General features: G+C 39.0%; 1 long non-coding RNA gene and 1 other non-coding gene across 2 annotated transcripts in view; both read left to right on the forward strand.

The window, feature by feature from the left end:
• LOC145500511 (uncharacterized) overlaps nt 1–18,634 on the forward strand; it is a 340,504-nt gene that overhangs the window by 231,315 nt on the left and 90,555 nt on the right. The window lies entirely within an intron of this gene.
• Nucleotides 2,434–2,505, forward strand: Trnah-gug (transfer RNA histidin (anticodon GUG)). Its single transcript has one exon. It is a non-coding gene; the product is annotated as a tRNA-His (tRNA).

The following is an 18,634-nucleotide window of genomic DNA, read 5'->3' on the forward strand; positions in this document are numbered from 1 at the left end:
TCTCTTCCTCATATAGACTCAAAGCTACCTGCCATTCAAGGCGGATGTCTGACCGTGATAAGAGATTCACCTCCTCGAACCATTCAAGTCATGGAACCCGTAGGACTCGACAAATTCAAGAAAGACGACCTCGTGGAATTACCACCTGAAGTGGACGACCAAGGAGAGTTCACCGAAGTACAAGTGTTGCAGGAATTCGACCCCGATCAGTTCCTGAACCAACTGAAAACCCAAGATCCCACCTGCCCGCGTTGCATGGTACCCATGGAATTCGGAAGATTGAAAACCCACGACGGTAGTACCTGGTGGGAGTATTACCGATGCCCCACTTCCAGATTCTACACCAAGTGTTATGTGACCTGTGGCGCCAAAGAGGTGAGCGCCTACCTGAGACGCGTCGAAGAACAGACCCACCCCTGCTACAGGAACATCGACCCAGCTCGTTTCCGATGTCTATGCAACAAGTCCCTGGTCTTAGCCACCTCCCACTCCCAGTCCAACCCGGATAAGCTCTATCTCAAGTGCCCCAAACGCACCTGCAAGTTCTTTCAATGGATCGACGAATACCCGCGAGGACTCGCCGAAGCAAAACTGATCAATGGACAGAACCCAGACTAAGAAACACACAGACACAGGTTTTTGTAAAAAACACACTCTGACATTTTTTTATTTTTTCATATTTACACGTTGGGTAGTTTGTCTTCTGCATCGATCATCGATCGCATCGTTACTTGGTTACATTTGTTAAAAACGCTGTAATAAAAGTTAATTACATTGACATACCGTCTCGCTGTCTTCTTTTGTCTCTTAGTCCACGTGGACTGAAATGGTTCAAAACCGTAACATAACATCATTCGGTGAAACGTAATACGGTCCACAGGCGGCTTCACTTTCACGTCCCATACAATGTTCTTTCGTATGGCAAAGATCGAGTTGAACGAGGTCCTGCCGAAACACTTCTCAATGCTCCGGTACTGGAACAAACTCCGCGTCCAGTTTTCCCTCTGCTCATCCATGAAAAATAATATCTGATGCAGCATTACCTCGAGCTGACTGGAATCCTTGATGCCCACAAGCCAACGTCGACCCGCCAACAAATCCCGGATGGGAAAGTTCATGGTCTCATAGAATCGGGTCCAGTCCTCGTCCATTCTATCGATTGCTTCTTCATAGGTAGAATCAGGCTTTCTCGGTCTGAAATTGTTTTGCAAGTATCTCTCCCTCAAGGCCATGGTAAGCGCTCAATACAAGTTAAAAACTCAGAGTGAAGATCGGGGGCGGCGCGGATTCGCTTTATGAAGATCCGTCCAGCCAATCACAGATCGAGACGAAGTCACGTGTTACCCCAGACCCAGGGGATAGGGGGGTATCCCCCTACCACACCCACTCACGGTCAGAGACTGGACACCAATATACCGTGCGTATAAAACGAGCGAGTCGGACCGTTCACTTTCACTCTGAGTTTTTTTTGACTTGTATGAGCGCCCATTACAGAAGACTGTGGATATTGCTGTGGCTTCTCAAGGTACCAAGTGAGTATAGCATGGAAGTATTAGAGCGGTGTAACGTAGAGTTGACTACCTGGGAAATGCGGGTGAGAGAGTGGATGAACGACGAAGAAGAAGAGACCCCTTTGTACAGGGACCTAGAACAACTTTCAGGTTTTATCAGGGTAGCCCTGGACGAACTAGATCTCTTGTGTCTGGAAGAGAGGTTGGGGGTCCTTGACGAAGACGATACCAATGATTTGGTGATTCATGTAGACTGGGTCCGCAACACTTACCAACAATTGCTTCAATTTTAGACATGGAACCCGACCTCCATTGCCACGTTTGCAAACAAATGAGACCCTGCTGCCGCCAACCCATCCTAGAATTGAGCAGAAAAGGGAACCACACCCGATTCGTACGCGCACTCTCCGGACCACTGAGAAAAGAATGGGGGCTAGGGTGCGTCTACGCAACCTGTTGCGGGGTCATCTATGGCATGTACCACAACGTGGAAACCAACTGTTACGAACCCGTCTTCCTTGGAAACAGTTACGACCAGGCCCTGTCACGTGTCAATCACGTCAAATCGTTCATCGATTGTTATCCTGAAGAAAAAGAGGGCGCCGGTCAATAGGACCGTGCACACGTCCCACCATGTAAACTAAGTAGAATGACCAATAAAAAGTTTTTTGTTCTATTTTCAGACTCATGTCACGATTTCCTAAACCCGAATGTCTATGGTGTAAGGAAGGATTCACCCCCAATCACAGTATCAGCGACTACTTCCTGACACCATGTTGCGACCAATTCTTTCACGGAAGCTGTAAAGCCCTCCACACCTGGTGGTTGAAACCCTCCCAAAGACTCTGTCCTCATTGCAAAACCGTGAATTTCGGACTGCCTCCCGATGACATCCCCAAAACCAAACCCTAATGAGATAAGCGCTTCGATGGTCTAATGGTTAAGACGTTGAGTTGTGGCCTCAAAGACCCAGGTTCGATTCCTGGTCGGGGCATTAAAATTTTTTCTTTTTTCCCATAGAGACCCCTGGCCTGTAAAATCTGTTTGGACGAACCCCACCCCGACGAAGATGTCATGCTCCTCTTCCTCACCCAACATTTTCCCTACCCCTGGTACATGAGAAGAGACCTCTCCAAGGTCTGGCCCTTCGGACGCGTTTTCGAATCCTCCTCAGGCTTTCACGGAGAATTTCTCACCCCACAAACCATGATGCTAGCCCTCGTGCACCTGGGAACCGATGACGTGCAAGCAATCAAGATGATGCAAAAAATCACACAACAAACCATGTACATTCTCTCGTTAAAGGATCTTTATTAGTGACAAGCATGAATAAAAATTTTTTTCACTCCTCTGATTCTTGTGGTGACGTCATCGTTTCGATAAATGCCGCGTACGCCAACTCTTCTCTGTCACCCCAACCGCTCTTCCACTCTTTCCATCCGGCCTCAAAACCCTTCGGCAACCTCTCCAAACGCACAGGTTCCTTTTCATCCAGAGACTTGTCCTCCAGCATCTTCCTCGACATGGCCTGTCTGAACTTGATCACCTCATCCGCCAGCTTCGTCATCTCTTTCTTCATGAGATTATCCGTACTGTCCCTAACGGAGCCTTTCATAATCTTTCCAAGAAGACTATCCTTCACGGCATCCAACACTCTCTCCGCAAACTCCTCTCGAGGAATGTCCTCTGGCAACGCCCCTGCAGGAATACTAATCACCTCCACCTTCGTCTTGCTCTCCTCTGAAGACATCTTCGCGTCGATCTCAAAACAACAATACCCACTCGATACTCAAGCAAACCCCTTTATCACCCCATACGAACCTCGATTTCAGGCATTGGCTCATTTGACCATGCACGTGACAACCTCGATTTCATGTTGACCTTATTTGGGCATGCGCGCGAGCTGTGACGTTACGGGCGCCATGTTTTGCTACCAAAGGGGCCATCTTGGATTTTCAAATTTAAGAGAATGTATGGGAAAATCTTGGTCACGTGGTATAATCCCTGGCTCCTGGTTGGTTACGGCCCCAATCAGCGCTATTTACTACTAATAAGTATAGATAAAAAAAGCAGAAATTGGTGGACGCGTTTTTTTAGCCACAAAAACAAGTATTTGGGTGGATATATAATTGAATTATTGGTATACCCAATCTAAACACTTTCATGTCTCGCCAAGTCTGAGTGCCTTAAGACGACCGTGCGACAATGTCGGAAAATGAATAATGGATTGTAAACTGAACTTTCTAACAAAACGATATTTTATTATCATAGCAATTATGAGTTAGGACATCTCATTGGGTCTACTACTCATCTGATATTGTACAAATGAGAAATGGGCTGAGATTTGACAAGCAGAGAAATCGCCGGTAATACATAAGTCGTACAACTGACAACCGGGATTACAACACCCTCCTTGCATACGGCTGGCGCGCCTAAAATTTGAATTGACTAACCAGGATTCAGCAGGCGGAAAAAACTTTAATGTCCTGACGTCAACGTAAGTTAACAGGAAAGGCATTGAAATCAGGCAACTTTTCTCACAGGAAATGGCATTAAATATTTACGAAAATGGATTTACATTTCCCAAAACCATATCGGATTGTAAAAAGTGAAAAATATGAAACACTTTGTGTCTCCAAGCTTCTAATTCGTCGAGTGTGGCCAGGAAGGATAATAGTTGTCTTATTTCAACAAAGTATGCTGTTCCTCGTCAAATTAAACCCAGAATTCTCAAGTTAACCATCAGAAGAGGCCAAAACAGCTTTAGCATTATCTTTAGTTTCGTTGGCTGCAAAGAAAAAGTCTATTGTCGTGTCGTGTCGTTTTGACTGCCGCTCGTACTGCGGGCGCAGCTGCCGTATGCCAGGCCAATTCATACCTTGGAAATAGTTAGCGAAGCCGCCGCGGAGATGCATCCAATAATACCCTCTCTGTTTTAGAGTGTGTTCTTGCCTTCAATTTTGAAATAGATAGAAAGGTACAAAACCGACTGGGAAACCAGACTTTTAGGAGTATTTTGTTAAATAGCTAAGTAATAATAAACACTGCAACGTCTACTTAATGGCCAACCTCGGAGATGGAAGCTCTACCAGGGAATTAGAGAACTCAGTAAAATAGCGTTAAAAAGTGTAATTTACATTATCGGCTTTCACTAGCTGAGATAAAAATAACGCGGATATCTATCTTTTCATTCAACATATACACGGAAATTTGAAATGAAAAACGGGACCAGAAGTTCGTTTGCAAATAAGCTTAATGCTTGTTATATTTTTCCATGTCAAAAAATTTGCGCCGAATCCGTTTACGCTCGAGTTTAGCATTAAGGGAGTTTTAAGCGTGTTATGTATGCATTTATAATATAGGTAGGACACTGCGCGCGCTCTGCTTGGTCAAAAACCCATGTTTTATCAGAGTATAAAACATAGAAAATGAGTGTCTTATTGTTTTTGCGCGTGGAAAATCTATATCATAAAGCAAATGAAGAAGCCTAAACCGTGTATTACACTGTGATAAAACACGACGGGCATTTGAGGACATTCGAGAAATGTAGAAAACACCCGCCTGCCGCTGGTGTTTTCAAACGTTTATCGCGTTTGGAAACCTGATGAAACCCTCACACTCGTTTTTGAAATAGTACTAATTCTCAAATGCATTAATAATTTATGAAGTGACCAGCCAATAAATGATGTCTATTTTGGTCAGGTGGTTGAGTCTTGCTACCCAATGAAACACCAAATGAAAACACGCCGTGTTTTGATATCAAAACACACGTGTTTATATCAAAATTACAGTAACAAAAGCAAAAATCTCAATATTGCTGTTTATTGTCATTAATTTACAAAAACAACAAAACAACTGTTCATCTTTGTCAAATAAATCTTCTTTCTCCTCTCTTTTTGTCTGAAGCGCCACACCAGTACGAGTGCCGTCTTTCATCTCAGCGTCCAGTACGCGGCGAAATATTTCTAACCTTTTGAATACAGTAAAACCTTTTTCTTTTATTTTAAAAGTCAGATTGAAAATAAAGACAAAGACTGGTCACTTCTATATGCACATGCCTACCTCTTGTCCTTATAATCTAAAGGATTGAATGCGGATGCGCCCTTCACCTCCTCCAAATGCCTCTTTAGACCGCATACGACACCATACAACGTTCGTTGAGGATACCGGCCGCCCTTCTTATTTGCCACCTAATGGATAAATTTTAGCAAGCCAGTAGTTGAATGATAAAGCACCCATGTACTCCAGATTGTCTTCAACAGAACACACGAGGTGAAAATCGTAATCTTTAAGAACGTTTCCAACTTCTAAATCCGGAAATTTCAATGTTCTCGTCCTTTGCCATTCACGAAAAATTTCCACCGCCCACTTATCTTTGTACTTCGTGCTACTTGGTCTGGCTTCACTGACTAAAGCAGACTCTTCTTCGACTGTTCCTGGAACTCTAAAACGGGAGTTAGCTGTACTTGCATCCATCTCTCACAAGCACATGCCAAAATGACTTCCAAAAACAATTCACGACCAGGCCAACTTTGAATAATTTGCATACTAATTTTGTAATTAAACAATACAATCCAATAATATATTACAACAATACAACAAAAGATGCATTCTTTTTCGTTTTTTTTTTGTTTTTTTTGCGCGAGATCACTCCTTGTGCTCACCACTCACCAAAAGAGTTGTTTTACTGTCCATGTTTGCCATTCGTGGCATTCGTGCAATCAAGTAGAATTCAAGAAACGTCTATCAAATGAAGGAGATATAACCTTGGTCAGAAAGTTTGAAAAGCGTTCAAGTTCGAGTCATGGAGAAGAGCCAAATAATTGTGCACTTGCACATTGCCATCGTAATAATGGTGCGGAAAACTTTGATCGCCATGTGACACAGACGTTGTGACAAATTTATTCTCGACAAGATCTCTCTCAGGATTCCCTTGCTTTGAAAGCCTTGGCATTTCGAGCTGTATGTGTGGAGCTCATTGTTGGTCAGTTTAGAGTCAAGGACAGAAACTATCTTAGGCCCGGTTCATACATCGCATTTCTGCCGTGTCGAATTCAATTCAATTAAGTGCGGCAGAAATGCGACTGACGATTCATACGTCGCACTTGTGTCGAATTTAATTCAGAATTAATACTGTCGGGTATGTCGGTCAGCGGAAAAAGTTTTAAACGCAGAGTATTCAATATGACGGACGGAGATACTGGGGACGAAGGACTTTAATTTTGCGAAAAGTTGTCCGCCAATGGAATGAGAAGGAGAAGGCTGACAATGCAGCAGTTTGTTTGCAATATTTTCAGGTTGCATTGGGTCGAGAATAGCCAAGTTTCTTCTTTCTCTTTGACGGGACCAAATTTACACATGCTCAATACATTAACATAATGTATGAATTAGATTCGACACGGCAGAAATTCGACGTTTGAATCGGTGTCGCATTTCTGTCGGATAATGCGACAAGACCAGTCGAACGTGCGGCAGAAGTGCGGCAGCCGATTCAGACGTCGAATTTCTGTCGAATTTAATTCGTTGAATTGAATTCGACACGGCAGAAATGCGAAGTATGAACCGGGCCTTAGCGTCAGATTCATCTTCAGAATTTCCGAGGCTACCCTGGTGGTTTTTCGTGCCTGGTAAAGAACCGGGCTTACTTTGGTTCAGCTCAAAACACTCAACTCCTTGAGGTGTTTTTCGCAAGGACAGAATTGTTGGCGCTAGCTGTCGTTGATTCTCTCGTCGTCGTCGGCCAAAAAAGAGACTGAGATAAAACTAGGTCGTCCTCTGTAGCTGTGCGGGATTCTTGTTCTCGGTCGATCCGAGCTTGCTTAGTCGAACAGTTTCCTCATCTGCTCATTGGAAACTGGTTTCTTATGACTACGCCGGCAATTATGCCTGTTTTCCTGCGGCCTTTTACAAATGCATATGCTCTAATAATTTATTTGCCTGGTTAGAGATAATGGAAAACGGTTTGTTGTGCGGCGGCGTGCGAAGGAAATGATCAACTGGTGGCTTTAATGGATTTAATCAATGAACTTTTGCAATACGTGTCATCTTTCTTCCTCGCAGACGAGTAAAAACACTTCAACTGAACATTCAGTTCTTCTTTTGACATTTCTTATATCGTTTTCGAAAATTTGGTGCCACCAGGACTAGCAAGCCATTCTGTTCAGGTACAATTTGTTTTTGTTACGTAATCTTCATGAATGCGTAAAATCTCGCCGGTCATATTTTAATTTTGCAACTTTAAGGGAAACTTGACGTATACGTACCGTTAAATAATCTTATCTCGAGCTTTGTGGCTTTTTTGTTGTTACTGGGACGGCATTGTCCATAATTTCCTGTATTTCCTGTGTAGATAGCTCACCGAATGTGCTTTTTTTCATCCATTTTTTTTTGGCGACGAAACTTTGCTTCACGCCAAAAAGCTCATGCCGAGCGACATTTGCCGCTTTCATTTCCATATAAGGTCAAACGCAGGTATAATGGCTGGTAACCGAGATCCAGTGAGCCAATCAGAGAGCTAGAATTGCATTATCCCAGGCTGAGAATTAAATAATTGTAGATATTGGAAGCATGCGCATGGACTTGCATCATTTCTGCATGGTCTGCAGTTCTAAAGTTTACCATTTTTTTTTTTCAGTTTGGAACCTGCTCTCTTGTGAGAATTTTTTTATCCTCTGATTTATGTATTTTTTTAATCGAATAAATGAATGAAGTTGTTTGTAATAACTCAAGTCCCCACCAAAAAAGGAACAACAACAACAAAAACAATAATAATAATAATAATTACAACAATGGTAATAATAAAATTTATTTATTAATTTATATTGCACTTTTTAACATACAATGATCAAAAGCATATTACAATATTGCAACATATTTAATATGTGCTTAAACTGAATTTAACAATAAAGTAATTTAAGCACTAGAGGCTAAAAGTTAGCTTAAAAAGATATGTTTTAAGGTAATTCCTCTGAAATAAAAGTGACAATAGATTTTTTTCAAACTTTGTCCACTGAATATTTGTCCTATGATAACTTCAACTTTGAAATAAAAAAGGGGGGTGCCCATGCTCATTAAGGAGCAATGAGGCATTGAAAATGCCCCATTTTGGCATTATTTAATGCTTATCATAAGAACGCATTCCCAGTAATTGTAACATCTTTGTGAGCCCGGACTCATAAGAACACGCATTAAACTACAGTTAATACAATGTGTCGGACACAAATAAACGTTTTAAGTTTGATTCAGACGGAAAGCTAAATCCTTGATTAAAAATTTGAACCAAATTTCTTGACGTGGTTACCGACTGCAAAATAGAAAAGACCACAGTGTATCTGCTATTTTTCTTATTTATTCAATTTTCAGCAATAGAAATTAAATCAGTCTTTTCTCACGCAAAGCTTATGATTAGTTAATTACAATGACTGGAAAAAAATTGGGGTGCGCGTGCTCGTTGGTGAGCTAGAGCCATTTTTCAACTGACAGAGCTCAATATCAAGGCAAATCCGTCATGTTTTCAATGTGCGCGTGCACGAGCCCGCGCTAATGACGCCATAAATTATGCGCAGTAAGGATGCGCAATGCAAATGTGAGGAATGACCTTAAGGTAAGATTTAAAAGTTAAAATAGAATCAATATTGTGCACACTTGCTGGGAGCGCGTTCCACAGTGTCGGCGCAGTTACACTAAAGATCTATCGCAAAAAGAACGAAAATAAACCAGCGAAAAATAAAGAAATTTCCTTTATGGTGGAATCATGAAAGGCATTGCTTGCGTGCGAGAGCGAGCGCACGTTATATTCCACTTACCTTCTTTCAGGCGCGGCGTTCAGTTAGTTCGCGTAGGGTGCGAAAAAAAAAAAAAAGAATTGGCGGAGCGAAATATAGGAGAGAGTAGCTTGATGCGAGGACCGAACCAAGGCCTGTGGACAAACAAACTTAACAAAACGTCGTTTCGGTAAACTAGGTTATGGTACACCCTCTGATTGGTCATTTTTGAAAAGTTTTGTCAACGTTCAAGTGCTATTGACGTAGATGAGAAATGCGAAATGGCGGTGGTTGAGTCAGATCACTTAGTGTTGAAATCTTTAAGATATGCCGCTTGGCGATTCCTCTTCAAATAAATACGAAAGGCTTGACGTCGACCTCAGGAATCTTCACGGCTGGAGTTCATAGGTAGCCAACAAAATGGCGTTAATTAATAAATTGCCGTTTATCTTGTCATACCAGGGCTAAAAGTGGAGAATAATCCAAGAAGCGAGTTTGATCATTTCGCCGACATCAAGTGATAATTTAGTAATTTAATAATTTATTTCTAATATAGCGATGTTTATAATAAATAAGATCAACAGCACTTTGCAACAGGCATAATGATAATAATAATAATAATAGTAATAATAATAATAATAGTAATAATAACAATGATAATGATAATAATGATGATGATGGTGATAACCATAATGATAATGATAACAACAACAACAATAATAATAATAATAATAATAATAATAATAATAACAACAATGATAAGCAATATTTACAGGGATAACGTAAAAATATCTGTAAAGATAGATAACTGCTAAATTACAATGTATGGATAATGTCCAAATTAACAGTATACAAAATGCAGGGTAACCTAACAATCTAGTTTACTATTAAGCCCTAAAAATATTCATTAAACTCAAAAATTGACATCAAGAGAACGCGATCTTAAATGCAAGAACAGATGGTCTTAAAATTTATTGATCCTTCAGCACGGAACGCTGAGAAGTCGACATTCAGAAAACATCTAACAAGGGAAACGAGCCATAACAAACTGGACCAGCAAAGGATCGTAATTACAGAGGCGTCACACTCTGCTTGACAAACATTTGTCTTAAAACCTCTCTTAGTAAATGCGTTATAGCACATGGTACCTCTTAGTGTGGAGTAGAAAAAGGCGGAAGACTAAAATCAATAAAAAAAAGCAAATAATAAAAATATCAAGAAAAGTAGGAGTTGTGTAGGTCATATCTGTGTCTCAGAAAACCACAAGGCACCTAAAATCGGCGATCATATTAGAGGCCCTTGTGGTTGGTCTATAAGTGGAGGAAGGACCTTTTGTTAAGTTTGTCCACAGACGTTCACTCGCGTTCCCGCTTCCCTATTTTTTTGTTTTTTTTTCGTGCACCATTTTCGCGCTAACTAACTAAACGCCTGAAAGAGGGTATTTTGTACTCATCTATTGAACAACTTGATGTTGATAAAGGTATAACACTGCAGCGGTGAGTAAATGACGCTGACGCTTGTTTGTTTGGTTTTGTTTTTTGTTTTTTGTTTTTGCATATATATTTTTTCTTATTGAATATACCTTGCTATGGTCAACATTTGGTTAAGCAGGAATGAATATATTTCGCCTACCTCTGCTTTGTTTTGTTTTCTGTTTTTTTTTTTTTTTTTTTTTTCTCCTCACTAAGTTAGCCGGTTATCAGTGATGTTCAAATCCTCTCTTGTTTTGAAGAATATCACCTGCAATGAACTTTTTTTTAGCAATGGCTCACGATGTAGGCCCCTCTTGTTGTTGTATGAACGCAACCGGCAAAAACCGAATTTTCGTACCGAAAAAGCGAATTATATGAAATACAGAATACTTTAATTCGAATTAAACTTCACATGATCGACGGAAAATATGTTTATTCCCTTAAATGCCATATTGTAATGTTCAATTAATTTCACATTTAAAGATGTGGTCGTCGAAAAAAACACAATTTGGCTTTTTGGTCGTTATGTTGAAACACAAATTGTCCTCATTGTCAAACAAAAGCGAAAAATCGACACGAAAAAATTACATAGTAATTAATGCATTATAGCGATCAAAATTACAGAAACTACACACTTTGCAAAAACACTTTAATGATAATTTTGAAGCATTAGAACTGAGAGGAACTAAACAGCGTTTTTTTCAAATTGGTGGGTTGTTTGTCGAGTAATCAATAGCCTGACAGGCTAATTAAGAAGTCATGTACAGACTGTGAAGATGAACTTTTTTTTCGAGGGGAAAGGGGATTTCAGAAAGCAGCAAATATTAGGCAAGAAATTCATGTTGGAAAGGTAAGTCCTAAACCTAATTAGGATGTTTTGAGATCAGGTATCTTTAAACTCTTTAGTCTTGCCACAAGTCGACCTCATGAATTTCAGGTTAGCATAGCTAAGTAATGGGTAAACAAGACGATGGACTTTTCTGAAATTCTAAATACTCCTCCGCAATGCAAATATTCCTCCTCCTCTGCAAACAAGAAATAGGGAACACAATTAAGCTTGACTACTTAGGGTATTTAGGCGGACGTCATTGATACTGAACAATACCTTCCTGCGCAAACAAATTCTCAAAACAGACTACAAACCCATCTTGAAGATTCAATCTACTCGTACGTTAAAAACAATCATCTAACGACAAAATCGTAAATTAAAAAAAAAAGTACGAAGGTTTCAGCCTTTCATGGCACGAGTCTGCTAAAGTATAGATGAATGTGATGGGATATTAAAGTTTTGAACGACTTCACGAAATTCCAATTATTCTTACAACTTGACCATTAGATTATTCGCTCTTGATCCCTATCGCGTGATAATTAACTAGGACGCAGCCCAAGTCAACTATCACGCATAGAAATCGAGAGCGACTGATCTAATATTTTTAGTATAAATCTACTAGTCGTTCAAAACTTTGTCTACATCCTCTTCACAGACACTTCAAAAACGTAAAGTAGCGAGCGCCAGTATGTTAGCAAGTGCTCACTACTACTTTACTCACTATCTACTTAACAATTAGCTATAGATTACCGTAGAGTTCCGATAGTAGTGACCCTCGTTACTTTCGGAATTAGCAGCCTTTGGGGGTCGCTACTTTCAATCAATCAATCAATCAATCAATCAATCAATCAATCAATCAGTCACTCAGTCAGTCAGCCAGTCAGTCAGTCAATCAATCACAGGCAGTCTGTCACTACACAGTATATTCACCTTGTGTTGCTGGGTGCTTGCCGTTCCCTTATCCTGAACGGCACCGTCGGTAAAGACTGTCCTGCGAAGAAAATAAAGAGTTTTACTGACAAAAATACCCCTCTCTGTGTGTCTCACCCCGACCCCGCTGTTTCTGGCCCCTGGGGCCTGGCTTGGCATCAAATGGCAGCGCCAGGGACCGGGGCTGTCATCCCCAGCCCTCTTTGACGGAAGCACTCCCCCACCTCCTGGGTTTCTAACGCCTCAACAAAGATCTCACTACCAGCGATAGAAAAAGTTTTGCCCTAATTTTGACACGTGTTTTTATAAATCCAGACGTATGCATATTTTTTTGTGCTTTAGCTCGGTTAGAAACGTGATGTTTGCCTCTTGTTCCAGGCAGCTGAAAATCAAAATGGGACAAGTTAAGCCAATAAATATTGAAGACCATGGCATATTGACGCATTGTTTACATGAAGTCTTCTACTATACCAATATTTATTCACATATATATTTCAGTTTTCAGTTTTGCTCTCCTCCTCCTCCTCGAAGGCTGAGTTTTTTTTTTAATTTTTAACAGGGCAGGTTAAAGCAGTTCTAGAATATATCCTGGCACTTTTTTCTTATCATATATCGAATTCTTTCTGCACTCTCCTTTATGGCCGACTGCCGCTATCTGCTTTTAACAACTTTATAATTAATTGGCGCCAAGCAAACTTCTTATGCGGAAAGTTCGATTGAAAGCGTGACATTTGTTGTCTGAACCCGCGCAACTGAAAATCGACACGGAAAAAAAATATTCCATTAATTACCATTTAACACCATAGTGTTTTGACATTGTAATGACATTTAATTCTTCTACTTGATCAACATGACATATATCCCTGCAGTGAGACTGTTCTCGATTATCTGCACCGAGAAAACTTACTAAGAACTAAGTCCTCTATTGATAAGGTAGGCTAAATGACTTTCTGAACTTATTTTCATTGTTTAAGGCTTATCCAATCCTCTCCTTAGAAATGAACATATCTTCTGCCGGTTAGTCAAACCTTCCTTAGTGTTCCATACTTAGATGGTTGCTATTTGACAGCATCGTATTTAAATTCAAAGTCGTTCAACATTTCTAACCCAAAGGAAATTTTGCTGTCTCTTCATTCTGAGTCAATCCCGTTTTCACGTTTCATCTTACATAACGAGATGAAATACTCCAGTGCTAAGCAGGGAGATGATTGTATGAGTAGAGGAAGTCTTGTGTCTTAAAAGCGGCCGCCACAGTTTAAACATGAAATTGTCGAATTCGAACGCCTGTCTTTTGTGTCATGGTTATATTTACCGTTTTAAGGAAAATTTGGAGTTTTCTTCTCTCTAAATTGTTCAATATATGAAAACACAGCTAAATGAAAATCCCGAGTCTCGTGTACGTTATTGGGAAGGGTAAATATTTCATGCAGTTCTTTAAAAAAATAGAGACAAGTTACAAAATTAGAATTTTGCTTCTCGAAACTAATATCTCGTTAACAGACATTTTTTTTAAGCCGTTACAAACTAAGTTGGGTCTAGCTCAGCCGAATTAAAAAACACGATTAACCTGTGTATATAACTATCTTTATAATGGTCACAAAAGACTTCATATTTTGTACTGAATTCCCTCGAGAAAACTCTGTAGAAGAACTTAAACATAATTCTTACGACCAGAGTTGTTTGACAGGAAATTTTGATCGATGCACGTGTTAATCGTTAGTCATATACTCCTTGCCCACCGAGACAACAACAAAATATCACATAGGTCTCGAAGTTGTTTCGCAGTTTGGAATAGCGAGCGTATCCAATATTTACGTTTCAAATGGACAATTGGTTTCAAATTTGCCTATACTGTACTCCTAAATTATTGAAAAGCGATCTGTCGCAACAATTGTTCTTTAGAACCAAAAAACTAACAGAAAAAACAAGAAAGTTATAGCTACCCACCAGTAATGAAAATAACCATAAACCAAAATAATGATATTGGAACAGAAAATGTGGGCTTAGACCACCTTGAAATTACGTCCTGTAATATTTCAAAACTTATAAATGCGTTTTTTGCACAAAGGAAGTCGTAGTGAGCGAAGAAATTTCGAACAGGCTTCGTTATTTGTCTAGTATTCCGGAGGCTAAACTTTGTGCTTATGTCGACAAACTTGTAATTAAGGTCTGTAAGTAAGCTTTGAGGATGAGAGGCCAAACCCGAATTCTACCACGAATAAATTAATGGGTCTTTAATGAGGAGACATGCCGGGCGTCAGCAAGATCATGTCGCAAACAAACATTAGAGTAGTTCAGGTGTAATGATATATCCTGGTATTGATGACGTGACAAAATTTAACGGGTTTGCCTATTATTGAGAATAACAATGTATGCTTCGTTTTTGTCGAATATTCAAGCAAAGATCTGTTATTCGCTTTATAATCAAATCATATTTCATGGAAAAGATAGGAAGACTTCTGTATTTTAATATTGACAGTCAACAGAAGAAAGTAGTATTGGACACGACAGTGGTCAAGTTTTTCACTTGTTGTCAGGCTTTACAATTTGTAATTGTTTTTAAAAGCAGAGTTGTGGTATCCTTAGTTGCTTGAGAAAAGAATGCAACAATGCTTAATTGATAATTATTAACATCACATTATTCAGTGATGAGATTTTGTTATTTTCTTTGTTTTTGTTTTTGTATTAAAGCAGCATAACTTTGTCTCTTCACAGTTTGACAGTTTTCCGTTGCTATTAAAACCATTCACCAGGAACTCAAGTTTCCTATATTGACAGGGTAGGTTGACGCGAAGACTTTTCCTAGCACTTCTCTGATAATTTTTTTTCTAAAGATAGACTCTGTCTGCTAGAAATAAAACAAGCAAAAAAAATAAACAAACAAACAAACAAACAAACACTACAAATATGCTCAGTTTTTAGAATGACAGCTCTTCGATATATTTGCATTGAGACGCTAAGTCAGGAAGCTTTGTATACAATTCTGAGTGAATTCAGTTTGCAGTTCTGTCGTCGCTTCTGCGCGCGCACCTTTCCAACATTTTTTCACTTACAACTTACTGGATAAATATATGTTATTTGCCGGCTTGGAGGTCCGTATAGTGAAAAACTGTGACCTGGGGCTTGAAAATGTTGCCCGAGGTCACAGTTTTTCACTATACGGACCGACCCTAAGCCGGCAAATAACATGTTTATTTTTTTTTCTTGCGGTAAATTGGCTGTACAGATTACAAATGGGTTTGTTTCCGCAACTCTTGTCATTTAATCGGCTTCCGCGCCGTCTACTAACGATTTGTAAGAAAACTCTTAGCAACGAGCGAGTTACTCAGATAGTAGACAAAGAAAGATGTAGTAAAGAACAGATTTTTTTTCGAACTACTTTAAGTTAGTTGCATTTATTTCACCAGTCAAGTTCTCCAAAACTGTTTTTGCGGTGTGAAATTTCGTGCGAAGTTTGAAGTTTTACTACAAAGACAATTTCTGTCAGTCGTTGCTTTTAAAATCACTTGAATTCAGACTTTTCTACCGTAAATTGAATAGCAGAAAGCGAGGAAATTCGTTAAGTGTATTCCACAGAAATTCTCCTAACTACAGCAACGATCAGAGATTGATGTAAACTCGACAGAAATTGACTCAAATTTAACGGCGAGAGAAACACAGGATTACGCGCCATTACAGCGCCAAGCTACAAACCAAGCAAACTCTCACAACTTCAAAACACTCAATTGAATTTACTTACAGTGACTTTCCTTGCCATTTTAAAGTGAACAGAGATAAACTTGCGTTGACTAATCGTCCATGGATGTGTAAAAAAGGCCAAATATATGAAGATTACCGCTAACTTTTAGGAGCGAAATTTAGGCAGCGGGGAAAAAAATCCGGCCCGAAATTTCCTCAAACTGTTGAAATTGTTTTCCTGTCAGTTAGAGTACAGTCGTTCTTGCTTTTCTTAGTTATAAACAATATGTGTCAATAATATCCTTAGAACCGTGGTAATTGCACTGTAAACTCTAGGGAAAAATCTGATCTCTTTGCAAAAATGTTCGCGGAGGTCAAAACCCAAGTGCGACCAAGCTTAATTTCATATCTTACCAGAAAGGCAGCTAGTTAAAACAAAATGAGCTGTATGAAACCTTGTAACAGGGAGCTTAGTACTTAGTATATCTTGGTAGGGTTGACTAAAAGTGTCCGTTATATGATTAATTTAGGGTCTTCGTTAAAAAAAGAAAGATATTTCATGGTAAAACTGTAGAAATCGTTGAGCTGCTTGTTCTGTAGCTGGGGTACAAAATAGAAGCTCACCCTCTATTTAAACTGAGGTGGTTGTTGTCGTTTCATCTTGTTTTGTTTGTTTGTTTGTTGTTTTTTATTTGCAAGCCTGGGTGGGAGGGGTGCCCCTGTAAAATATTGCGCGAAAGTAATGCAAACAAATTTCTTCGAATTTTGCTCTTTGTTTTCAATCACGAAATTTCGTCGTATTTTTGAAAATATGTCGTAATTCCTCCATTTCGTACACTACCTAAGTACGAAGAGTATTATGTGTATGTGCATGTTAAAATCTTCAAAAGTATTGTCTCGATAATAAGCCGCTGATTTTTTCAACGTTAATTTCTCCATTTGAAACCAACATGCTTGTATCATCAATTATAAGCCAGTATTCAATAATCATTGCTTATTCTGTCATGAAGAAGGTCCTGAAGATGAATTTTGATGGTTTTTTTTTTCGTGTCATTGCAGTTGTTCCACTGAGTGCAAGATGCCGGGCTGTCTTTATACAGCTCTGGTAATTGCGATACTTGTGTGGAAGCCCAATGGTAGGTCTTATGTAAAACAGTACAATCATAATTATGATGATTGAAAAAAAAAAACAACTAAATACGAGGAACATGGAAGCCAGTTTAAATTGTATTCTCAAAGTGCTAACATCATCATCATCATTATAATTAAAACAAATTTGACTATCTTAGTTTCGAAATGTTTTTGTTTGTTTGTTTTTATCAAAGAACTACAAAAACCAATACTGAACAAGCAGTGTGATTCGTTTCGCTCTAAATTATTTGTTTAAATCAGTTCTTTAAGGTTATTAGTATTGTTTTATTGTTTTGTTGTCTCATTGTTTTAGCCCCTTTTTAACGTCGTAGAAATTTTTATCACTTGTCTTATATATCTCATTGCAAACTATCTTTTAAAGTTAGAAAAATATTGATGCTAATTTTATAGATTTTTACTCGCACTAAAAATAACCTCGGAGAAGTCGAAACGTCGATTTTTTTTATCGTGATTTATTTTATTTTATTATTGTGTTTTCCATTTTTATTTCGTTTTTTTGTCGTTAAATTAAATATTGATTTTTTTGGACCGGAGGGCTCGCCATTGTGAACTCACAGAAGCGACGAATATCGGGCGATTAAACTAAGCAAAATGGACAGGATAATCTAAAAAGACAAGCAGAAAAATTGTTTTATAAGCATGCAGTACACTTGTTTTGAATTAAACTATACATCGTTTTCATGTGACGTCATCACTTTCTAAAATCGAAAACTGAAGAGCCACCAAAGTTTCTATCCCCATCAGGCATAAGAGGGGGTAAATTTATCTCTATTTATGTTACAGCTCAACAGTGTGCTTCGTTTGAAAACCAGCGTATTTTGAATTTCAGAGTTATGACGTTGCGTGACACAAAGCTACAGTCGCATTTGTCGAAAAATATATACCTATCTCATGATTTTTAGCTTTTTTAGAAGTTAGATCATTAAGAAAAGTGCTTATGTAAATGTTTGTTTGTTCATTAGAGATAATCTGTCGCCTTGATAGCCAAAGTAAGTTCCAGATGTTTACACTATTTTCCGGCCTTCATGTTGGTGCACCACAGAGGTGCATCAATATGGCGTCTCCATACGGGGCTCTGTAAATTTCTGCGTAACATTTCGACAAATATCTGCAGTCTTTGAAAACGCACAAACCTAAAACTTGGAGAAGTGTCTTCTCTATCTGTTTTCTATAAGATCATAATTTCATGACTTTATCCACTGAATGGTTTTCGATTTATTTTTTTATTGCGTGACAGTGAAAACGATCTATTCATAATATTAGGAAGTGAATTCTTCGTACGCTTTAATTTCCTGAAAT

This window comes from Orbicella franksi, chromosome 10, assembly GCF_964199315.1.
Source record: "Orbicella franksi chromosome 10, jaOrbFran1.1, whole genome shotgun sequence".
NCBI lineage: Eukaryota > Metazoa > Cnidaria > Anthozoa > Scleractinia > Merulinidae > Orbicella > Orbicella franksi.